We start from the raw sequence: 11411 nt of genomic DNA, 5'->3' as shown, positions 1-11411 counted from the left end.
GCTTTAAGTGGGTTTTTGGGGTATCACTTTTTAAAGTTAGTTTCTCAAAAAAAAAAAAGTTAGTTTCTCAATTATACATCTTAATTTAAAATAACCTGCCTCAGATTATTCCTAACTTAATTGCTATGAAATGAATTTTGCTCCAGTATAGCTCCTTCCTCTCTCTTGTTCTTTGTGATATTATTGTTATATGTATTTATCTGAAGTATTATATGATAGAAGTTATAAAATATAGTTTTGCAATAATTTTTATACTTTAACATCAGTCAAATGAACAAAAAAGTATTCTTACTTTCTCTTATATTTATCTAAGTAATTAAACTTTCCTAGTGTTCTTTATTTCTCCATGGATTTTAACTTACTGTCTGATGACACTTCCTTTATGCCTCAAAGATTACCTTTAGTATTTCATGCAAGGCAGGTTTGGTGGCAATGAATTCTCTGTCTGGTTATTTGGAAATGTCTTCATTATTTCCTTCTTTGAATAATTGTCTGAATTCTCAATTGTCTTCTTTTTTATATCATCTGGGCCTTGTTGTTGTTAGGAAGGTCTGGTCTGGTTCTTACAAGTAGTCCATGGTATTCTCCTATTAAATATAACAATTTCACAGAGCAGCAGCATCACAAAGTCATTCTGTCACTATATGAATTGAGAAAAATGAAACAATTCTCTAGTCATGTTTGAACACAGATGAAAAAGAGAACATTGCCAAAACCACAAAAATGCTCAGACACATCCCACCCATGGTTAGTATGAGTAACTACTGCTACTTCACCAATTATAGGTTAGTCTTGTTTCATTCTTCCTATTTTGCAGATAAAAAACTTTTAAGATATGATCACAAAATTTCCTCTGCTCATGAAATCATCTAATCCTTAGCCAAGCCATATTTCCTTGAGCTTTCTTCCAAATCACTTAACACAAACCCAAATCCTGTAATACCCTCTTACTGAGACACTCTATAGTTCCCCATGGTGTGTGGTCTCCCCCACTACAACACATTATAAACCTAATTTTGTTCAATTACACATGAATTCCCAGTCTCTTTGGCCAAGGGGCATTGACACCTGAATTAGAAAGGATAAAAGTTAGGATGGGCAAAAGACATACCAGTTAAATGCAACCAAAACTAAATTATGGATAGTAACATTAATATCAGAAAAGTATTAATTCAAAGTTAATAAAAGTGAACAATAAAGGATAAAGTTTACAAAAAAGATTTGCTGAAAATCTGTAGTTATTCAAAATGACATAAAAATGAGAAAGAAGATATGCCTAGATTGCTGTAGTTCAAGATTAGCATTGAGCAAGATTTTTTGGTAAAGGGCCAAATCAGTAGGCATTTTCAATTTTGCAGACCAGATGTCTTCAAGTACTCAGCTTTGCCATTTTAGTGTAAAAGCCACCATAGACAATACACATGCAAATGAACATGATTGTGCTTCAGGAAAACTTTATATATGGATATTGAAATTCAAATTTTTATATAATTTTCATGTGTCACAAAGTATTCTTTTGATTTAAAAAAAAACAATTATAAGACATGAAAACCACCTTTCCTCATGGGATGGTACAAAAACAGGTGATGGGGACCTGTGAATCTTGCTTGCTACTTCTTCTCTAGTCATTGTATAGCTCACAGCCTCATATCTTACTGTAATGTTACTTCTTCAGTGGGCTCACAGCCTCACATCTTTACCGTAATGTTCCTTTCTCAGTGGGCTTACCTGGTGGCTCAGATGGTAAAGATCTGCCTTGCAATGCAGAAGACAGGATTCAATTCCTGGGTTGGAAAGATCCCCTGGAGAAGGAAATGGCAACCCACTCCAGTACTCTTGCCTGGAAAATCCCATGGATGGAGGAGCCTGGTAAACTCTCTGTGCGACCCCATAGACGGCAGCCCACCAGGCTCCCCTGTCCCTGGGATTCTCCAGGCAAGAACACTGGAGTGGGTTGCCATTTCCTTCTCCAATGCATGAAAGTGAAAAGTGAAAGGGAAGTCGCTCAGTCGTGTTCGATTCTTAGCGACTCCATGGACTGCAGCCTGGCAGGCTCCGTGTACTTCTTGAAAATTAAAATTTTCAGTTTTGTTTACCATTTTGGCCCCTTTGCCTAAGAGTGTCTGGTGTGTTGTATGTACTTAATGAATATCTATACAATGGGAACATCAGAACCATGGGAAGAATCACACAACAGCAGATGACAGTAGTCACGTGGGTCTAGGGTTGGTCAGATGTCAGTGTCTCCAGTTTTTGAGAATATACTTAGGAGACCCCTTTACATTGCTGTTTTGAGAACTCAGGAAATAGTTTGGGGAAACCAAGGGCAGGAGCATGAGGGCTAAAAAAAATTAAACATTTATTCAGTGGTCTGAAATACCAGAAGAGATTTTTCAAATCAGAGAATTTAGCCTAAAAATCTAGTCTGGATTAAATTTTTGTTTCTTTATGGCTAGCTGGTAAAGTCTTATAGATCGTATTATGTTGGCTATAGATAGAAACTATAATTTTATTTTCTGAGTTCTCATGTCAATAATTTATTCTTTCTTATCTTAATTAAAAAATAAGAGAAGAGTAGAAAGAGTGTATTAGTAGTGATTGCCTTACAGGAGCTCTGGGGATTTAACTCAGGAGAACTCTTTTCATGTGTGCATGCATGCTCAGTCACTCAGTCGTGTCCAACTCTTTGTGATCCCATTGACTGTAGCCTGCCAGGCTCCTCTGTCCATGGGATTCTCCAGGCAAGAATACTGAAGTGGGTTGCTATGCTCTCCTCCAAGGTATCTTCCCAACCCAGGGATTGAACTTGTGTCTCTTCTGTCTTCTGCACTGGCAGGCATGTTCTTCACCACTAGCGCCACCAGGGAAGTCACTTTTCATTTGAATTATTTAAACAGCATTTAAAGGAAGGCTCCTGTGTGTTAGAGTCTTAGAATGCTACTCTGATTTGAAGATGTGCAGGTAGTAAGCTTTTTTGGATATGTTTGTATAGCAAACACACTTTAATTGCCTAGAGCAATAGCTTGGAAAGTGTGATGGACACCATGAAGATCTAAAGCCACTTGAAACCACTTTGTGGGGCTGGATATAACAATTTGCATATTTTTTTAATTTTTAAAAGCTAATTTTCTGGAAGTTGACATGAAAATAGAAAGTAGATCGAAGTATACAAATCAGAATGTCAGATATTCAGGAAAAATATCTTCAATGATCTGTGTCCTTATTTCTAGAACAACAAAGAGTAAAATGTGTTAGTTTCTAATGTGTATTCCTCATTTGCCTAGAAGCCTGATAAGCATAGTTAGGGATTTTTTCCTGCAGATCTATTGTTAAGGAGTATAAGACTTTCTAAGTAGATCCACTCCTGGTTTATGAAGTGGACTATGACTGTGGGTGGGAGGACAGAATTCTGAAACTTCTTCCTCTTTGAGAAGAACTACTTACTTTCTTAATCAATTTAAGAACAAATCAGGCTAGCAAATCAGATGCATTCAGAGAGGTCTGTTCATATAAATGCAGGGAACACAGCTGGCTGTAGGATGAGGAGGAGGTGGCAACCTGGACAGGGGCACCACCATTGGAAAAACATAGCTGTGTCCTCTGTCCATGTCACTCCATGGAGTTAGTTGCCATTTCCTCCTCCAGGGTATCTTCCTGACGCAGGGAGTGAACACGAGACTCTTGCGTCTCCTGCATTTTCAGGCAGATTTTCACCACTGAGCCACCTGGGAAGCCCCTCTTAAACAACTATCAAAGTGCATTCACAACACAGGCCTGGTCTCACCAGTCTTTCCATTTAGTAAAAGAAGGTATCTAAATTTGTATGTGAGATCTTTCCGATTTTTAGATGTCAATGAGTAATTCAAGATATTTAAAAAGTCTATGTAGGTTAAATACAGTTCCATGTGGGACTCAATCTTCTGGCTTCCAGCTGGATGGGAGACTTCTGAACAAGTTTATTGTTTAAGCTAAGATTACAGTTTGAGCTATGGTTATGTTCTTTGACATGGTCTTAGAGCTACAGTGCAGTACCAAGTTTGTAGTATTTGGGAGTATCTTTGCCTTTCTGAGTGTCGTTGCTAAGGAAGAACAGAAAAGAAAAAAATGGGATGTGGATTTGAGTACATTTGTGTTTCTGGAGTCTTGAGTTAAAATTCTGACTATCTAGGTAAAGAGATAGGTATAAGCCTAGATGTAGATTATAGATAAATTCACTTCTTATTCCTGTGTTTATCTTCCTTGGCAATGGCCATCTGCTAGGGTGGGAAAGACATTTCAAGCAATGTAAACTTCGAATCCTAGTATACCCATGCAACTATGTGAAACAACAACAAAAAGATGTTTTTTTAGAGTTTAAAGTTTTTGATAGATATCTTGTAAACATTTAAAGTGCTGTGTTGTTCTGTTAGTAGCTCAGTTGTGTCGGACTCTTTGCAACCCCATTGATGCAGAGTAGCCCCCCAGGCTCCTCTGTCCATGGGATTCTTCAGGCAGTAATACTGAAGTGGGTAGTCATTCCCATCTTCAGGGAATCTTCCCAACCCAAGGATCGAACCCACGTCTCCTACATCACAGGCAGATTCTTCGCTGTCTGAGCCACCAGGAAAGCCCATTTAAAGTAGCAGGTAGTTGTAAATAAAATAGTATAATTGAAACCATGTTTTCAGAACTATATAGGTTAAATAAACTTTTGAAAACCTGAAAGGGGAGTGAATCTGTTACAGCATGGTTTTGGGGAGAGTAAATTCCAAGTACTAAACTATTTATATTCCAAGGAACATTTAAAATGCAGTCCTTTCATAAGTTACAGACTGCCTGCCTGTGGTCTCTTCTCCCAGAGAACAAGGTTTGGCCACGAGGAATATTTTCACCATTCTTGGATCTTAGTGTAGCTGTTGAGCCAAGTTACTTAGAAAGGAAAAAAAAAAAAAAAGAACATGATGTAGGGGTGGGGGGAGCATATTTAATGCTACCTGGGCACCTTAGAAACACAATACCACACTACATTTGAAAAGCCTGACTGCGATATTTCTTTTTTTTCTTGACCTCCTGAATGAAACTTCCCTGCTCCTTTTAGGAGACACTTGATGGAGACCCAGCAAAGAATGACCCCACACAGACCTCACGGGGACCCTGGGGCAGTAGACGGAATTTCACAGGCAATCCATCCTCCCCTTCCCTGGACTTCTGATGCTTGATTTTCCTCTCTAACTGCCAGTTTCTGGAGGCTGAGAAAAGTTTTCAGTATGTGTCTGGAGTCCCTAGAAATGTGTCAGTCTTGGATAACACATTTCCCTCATTCTAACTTGTACATAGTGGTTCCGTTTAATAATATAGATGTGGCTGTAAAGATACATTTCCATTTACTGTATGGCTATTGCTCACCTCAGTAAGACCATATCCTACATGTTTTATGTCATTGTAAAAGCTTCTTAATAGGTTTCTTCCTAATACTAAAGTGTTAAATAGGCAGTCATCTTTTAGCAAAAAGCATGATAAAGGCACTGTGTCAAAATATTAAAATGATCAAAATGCATACTATTCTCTATTGCAGCCTGCAGGTTCTGATACCACATTAACAAGTTCGTTGTTTAAGTAGATAGCAGTATTGCTCATCTCCAGGCTTGAAACTTGTCTGTATGGTTTCCGACTTTAAAGCGCTATTCTAGTTTTTTGTAGTATTTCAGGCTCTGTCCTTCCACAGTCCTGCTTAAACTGGACATGGATCCTATTTACTAAGCAGTTTAATCATGCTCCCCTGTGCAAGCTCTTTCAGTCAGCAAATAAAATCCAGTTTCAGACTTTCAAACTTCTCCCAGTTTCCCACAATTACATTAGAAATCAAGCTCTTGAAACAAAGTTTTAGACTAATCCAGTTCCCTTTTCACTTTATATCCATTCCATAGCTGCTTCTCCTTTAAGACCATGTTTTTCAACCCCTCCATGGGAAATTTTCAAAATTTTAATCTCAAAAGGTTTTGCTCACTGTGTTTAGAGGCTGGGTTCATCAGCTCAGTAGACATCTGTTGCCTTTCTCATCTTGACCTGTCTGCCCAGCTCATCTCTTCATCTTAAAATGACACGTCTCCCTCCTCCCAAGAAGGCTCGTGTCAAAAGCATGCTTCATCTAAAGTGCACACAAAACAGTTTCCCCTTGAATATTCAAATCAGAAATCTCACTCATACAGGGCTATAGAAGAATTATTCTAGGTGATCCTCTGCGCTTCACTTCAAGGAGGCTTCTTTGGTATTAAGTCAGCTCTTTGTTTCTACTCTTCTCTCTTTAAAAACAACCACACAAACAAAATCCTTATTTTGGAATTTGCCTGACAACACAAGTAGAAAAATGAACCTGAATAAAGGGGTGTGGGAAGCAGAATCATGGCCCCTCCAGAGAAGTCTGTGTCCTAGTCGGTGGTACCTGTAAACATGTCACTTCACATGGCAAAATGGATTTTGCACGTGTGATTGTGGCCCTTGAGATGGGGAGATGATCCTGAAATATCCAGGTGGACCCGATGTAATCTCCATAGTCCTCCTAGGTGGAAGAAGGACGTAGGAGACTGGGTGTCAGAGTCAGAACTTTGAACATGCTTCTGCCTTTAAAGATGGAGGGAGGGGCCAAAAAGCTAAGGAATGTATGTGTCCTCTAGAAATTAAAGAAAGCAAGGAAAGATTCTCCCCTAGAGACTCCAGAAAGGAAAGTGGCTTGCTGACACCTTGCTTTTTAACTCAGTGAGAGTTGTGTCAGAATTCTGACCTCCAGAAATGTAAAATAATAGATTGGTGTAGTTTTAAGCTACTACATTTATTGAAATTATAATTGAGATCTAGTAAAATTGAAATCTAAGGGAATAAGGATACTTTAGATTTCTTTAGCAAGAAGTATGCTTATAGTATAAATATTCTAATTCTTCAAATAGTAAGAAGCCATCTGCCATATAACCATATGTGTATATGTGCATATTTGTATGTACATATTATATATATGCATATATATACATATGAGTTTAGATATATAAATATATATACCATAAATGATAATGTTCTGAAAACATTTCAAAATTTAAAATATACTACCTTAAGATATGCTGAAATGATAATTGTCTTCTTAGTTTCATAGTCTGTTCTGGCCAACAAAATAAAACATCAGGCATATGTCTACACACTGTAACTTAGAGCTCTGTCACTCTGTCAAAGATCTAGGCCAGGTATTCTGTTCAGTTCTGCAGTAAGCCAGCTGTCACAGTTTCAGTTCTGTTCAGTTCAGTCTCTTAGTCGTGTCCAACTTTTTACAACCCCATGAACCACAGCACGCCAGGCCTCCCTGTCCATCACCAACTCCCGGAGTCCACCCAAACCCATGTGCACTGAATCAGTGATACCATCCAACCATCTCATCTTCTGTCGTCCCCTTCTCCTCCTGCCCTCAATCCCTCCCAGCATCAGGGTCTTTTCGAATGAGTCAGCTCTTTGCATCACGTGGCCAGAGTATTGGAGTTTCAGCTTCAACATCAGTCCTTCCAATGAACACCTAGGACTGATCTCCTTTAGGATGGACTGGTTGGATCTCCTTGCAGTCCAAGGGACTCTCAAGAGTCTTCTCCAACACCACAGCTCAAAAGCATCAATTCTTCGGCACTCAGCTTTCTTTCTAGTCCAACTCTCACATCCATACGTGACCACTGGAAAAACCATAGCCTTGACTAGATGGACCTTTGTTGACAAAGTGATGTCACAGTTTACAAACCATTATTTACACTTGGAGTTTGGATAAGATTCAAATGTAATAATTCATGTGTCTTCATAGTCTGAAAATTACCTCTAAAACTTTTGCTCCCTGATGATAAGCTAAAAATATAAAAATCCAGAAGCACTGTAATGGTAAAAGTTAATTTTTCAATCAAATAATTAATTCTAATAATTTAACAATTTTAATTAGGATTTATGTTTTATTTATAAGTGTAACTGTTTTTAGTGAACCCAAGACAATCATTTACATTCTAACCTCTGTTGTTTTTCTTAGCTTTCTTTCCAGTCACTTATTAATAAAATGTTGTTAAACATTCATTTTGAGTAACACTGGGTAATACTAACTTTGTAAGTTTTGGTAGCTATCAAGTGCTCAATGAAGTGTGATCTGGTGGAATAGCTTTGTTTATAATAAATACCATAATATTGTTAATAATGTAATAATAAGAAAGCTAAATTAATTATGATGCAGACATAATATAGGAGTTATTTTTTATAAAAATGGTACATGTCCATTATAAAATTTAAATAAAATGAAAGAGTAAAAAAAGGACAAAACAAATTATTTCAAATGTTGATGTATTACATATATTTGGGTAGAAAATAAATAGAAAAAATGTAACAATGTAATTATATTGCATATGGTATTTCCAGTAAGAATTTTAGATTTTATTTCACTAAAATGTAATAGTTGACTGCACAACTTAAGTTGAAACAAATGCTGATGTTTGACCGTTGTTTCTGTACCACAAAAGCTGTCAATTTTTTAAGAAGTGTTTTAAGGTCATGAAAAATGGTTAGAAGAATGTTCAGATTGGAGTTATTGGACAGTATGAACATTCATTATGATAAAAGATGAGAAAACAGTGTTCTTCTATTTTTGTTTTCACTCCTTTGATTGGTGCAGACCCACCTCCCACTGCTCTTGCCCTTGTGTGGTCCCCTCCAGCCCTGACTCTCAGGTAATCAGCAGGATACAGTGAAGGTTATAGGGTATTACCTCCATGATCACATTGTATAAGATTTAATGTCCATCTTGCGAGGTGTCAGATCCTTGCAGAATGTTACGACAAGAGCCTCAGTTTCTTGCTGGTTATCCCCACTAGTGCTGCCTTCACTTTCCTCCTCATGAGTCTTTTTAGAAGACTGTTCACAAGATAGCTTCTTGATTTGTCAAAGTCAACAAGGAAGAGAGTTTTAGTAAGACAAATTGTTTCACTTATGGGTGGTTTTATTTCTGACAAATGAATGACACTGACTCCTAAGTCTCATTCCATCCTTAAAATTCACCCTGTTGAGAAATGCTGGGCTGGAAGAAGCACAAGCTGGAATCAAGATTGCCGGGAGAAATATCAATAAGCTCAGGTATGCAGATGACACCACCCTTATGGCAGAAAGTGAAGAGCAACTAAAAAGCCTCTTGATGAAGGTGAAAGAGGAGAGTGAAAAAGTTTGCTTAAAACTCAAGATTCAGAAAATGAAGATCATGGCATCTGGTCCCATCACTTCATGGGAAATAAATGGGGAAACAGTGTCAGACTTTATTTTGCGGGCTCCAAAATCACTGCAGATGGTGACTGCAGCCATGAAATTAAAAGATGCTTACTCCTTAGAAGGAAAGTTATGGCCAACCTAGATAGCATATTCAAAAGCAGAGACGTTACTTTGCCAACAAAGGTCCATCTAGTCAAGGCTATGGTTTTTCCACTGGTCATATATGGATGTGAGAGTTGGACTGTGAAGAAAGCTGAGCACCGAAGAATTGATGCTTTTGAACTGTGGTGTTGGAGAAGACTCTTGAGAGTCCCTTGGACTGCAAGGAGATCCAACCAGTCCATTCTGAAGGAGATCAGTCCTGGGATATCTTTGGAAGGAATAATGCTAAAGCTTAAACTCCAGTACTTTGGCCACGTCATGTGAAGAGTTGACTCATTGGAAAAGAGTCTGATGCTGGGAGGAATTGGGGATAGGAGGAGAAGGGGACGACAGAGAATGAGATGGCTGGATGGCATCACTGACTCGATGGACATGAGTTTGAGTGAACTCCGGGAGTTGGTGAGGGACAGGGAGGCCTGGCATGCATCAATTCTTTGGCGCTCAGCCTTCTTCACAGTCCAACTCTCACATCCATACATGACCACAGGAAAAACCATAGCTTTAACTAGGCTGAACTTTGTTGGCAAAGAAATGTCTCTGCTTTTGAATATGCTATCTAGGCTGGTCATAAATTTCCTTCCAAGGAGTAAGCGTCTTTTAATTTCATGGCTGCAGTCACCATCTGCAGTGATTTTGGAGCCCAAAAAAATAAAGTCTGACAGTTTCCCCATCTATTTCCCATGAAGTGATGGGACGGGATGCCATGATCCTCGTTTTCTGAATGTTAAGCTTTAAGCCAACTAACTCTTTGTAAATTGCTTTTCTTTTTTTACTATTTGAATCAAGATGAGTTTAAATCATTAAGACCCTCAGTGTCATGAAACACTTATTTTAAAACTGTTGAAATCTGGGCTGCTTTGTCAGCAAATCGCTTCTGGACATATACCTCAAAGACACTGTCTCCTAGGCTCCTGAGAGAACATGAGTGAGGATGTTCAGTGCGTGTGATTGTTGGGTGGGGGGACTGGAGAGCCACTGGAGTCATGGGTAGCTGAAATGGGGTATGTAAGTGAAGGAGAATTGTGCAGCAGTTAGAAGCACTAGAATATATACACACACAGGGCTGTATGGTGCACCTTAAAGCATGATGCTCAAGGGGAAGAGGAAGGACAGTATGAAATACATAACCCAGTAGCATTTATTAAATCAACTAATATAGTTTTCAGTTCAGTCATTTAGTTGTGTCCAACTCTTTGCAACCCCATGAACTATAGCATGGTAGGCTTCCCTGTCCTTCCTTCACCAACTCTCAGAGCTTGCTCAAACTCATGTCCATTGAGTCGGTGATGCCATTCAACCATCTCGTTCTCTATTGTCCCCTTCTCCTCCCACCTTCAATCTTTCCTCAGGGTCTTTTCCAATAAGTCAGTTCTTCGCATCCAGTGGCCAAAGTATTGGAGCTTCAGCTTGAGCATCAGTCCTTTCAATGAACATTCAGGATTGATTTCCCTTAAGATTGACTGGTTTGATCTCCTTGAAATCCAAGGGACTCTTGAAGAGTTTTCTCCAACAACACAAAAGCATCCATTCTTCAACATCACAAAAGCATCAATTCTTTGGTGCTCAACTTTCTTTATGGTCCAACTCTCACACCCATACATGACTACTGGTAAAACCATAGCTTTGACTATATGGAGCTTTGTTGGAAAAGTAATGTCTCAGCTTTTTAATATACTGTCTAGGTTGGTCATAATTTTTCTTCCAAGGAATAATTGTCTTTTAATTTCATAGTTTTCAGAGCACACCAAAGCTAAGACACACCATAAACACATAGGAATAGTTACCTATGAAGAAGGACAAGGGAATGAGAGCAGGGACTGAGGATCAAATGGAGTAAGTAGTAATGCAAACAAGAGGAAGCATGAGCAGATCTGTACATTGAGGTTTCTGACTGATTCTTTTCTCCTAATCTGAGGTTCCCACATCACAAAAGATAAAATGCTTGTGTTAGAAATTACATAAAGGTGCAAAGAGAAAAATAAGATAGCTCTACCAACCTTAGA

Source organism: Bubalus kerabau, chromosome 1, assembly GCF_029407905.1.
Source record: "Bubalus kerabau isolate K-KA32 ecotype Philippines breed swamp buffalo chromosome 1, PCC_UOA_SB_1v2, whole genome shotgun sequence".
Taxonomy (NCBI): Eukaryota; Metazoa; Chordata; class Mammalia; order Artiodactyla; family Bovidae; genus Bubalus; species Bubalus kerabau.
Note: the sequence above shows the minus strand (reverse complement) of the source record.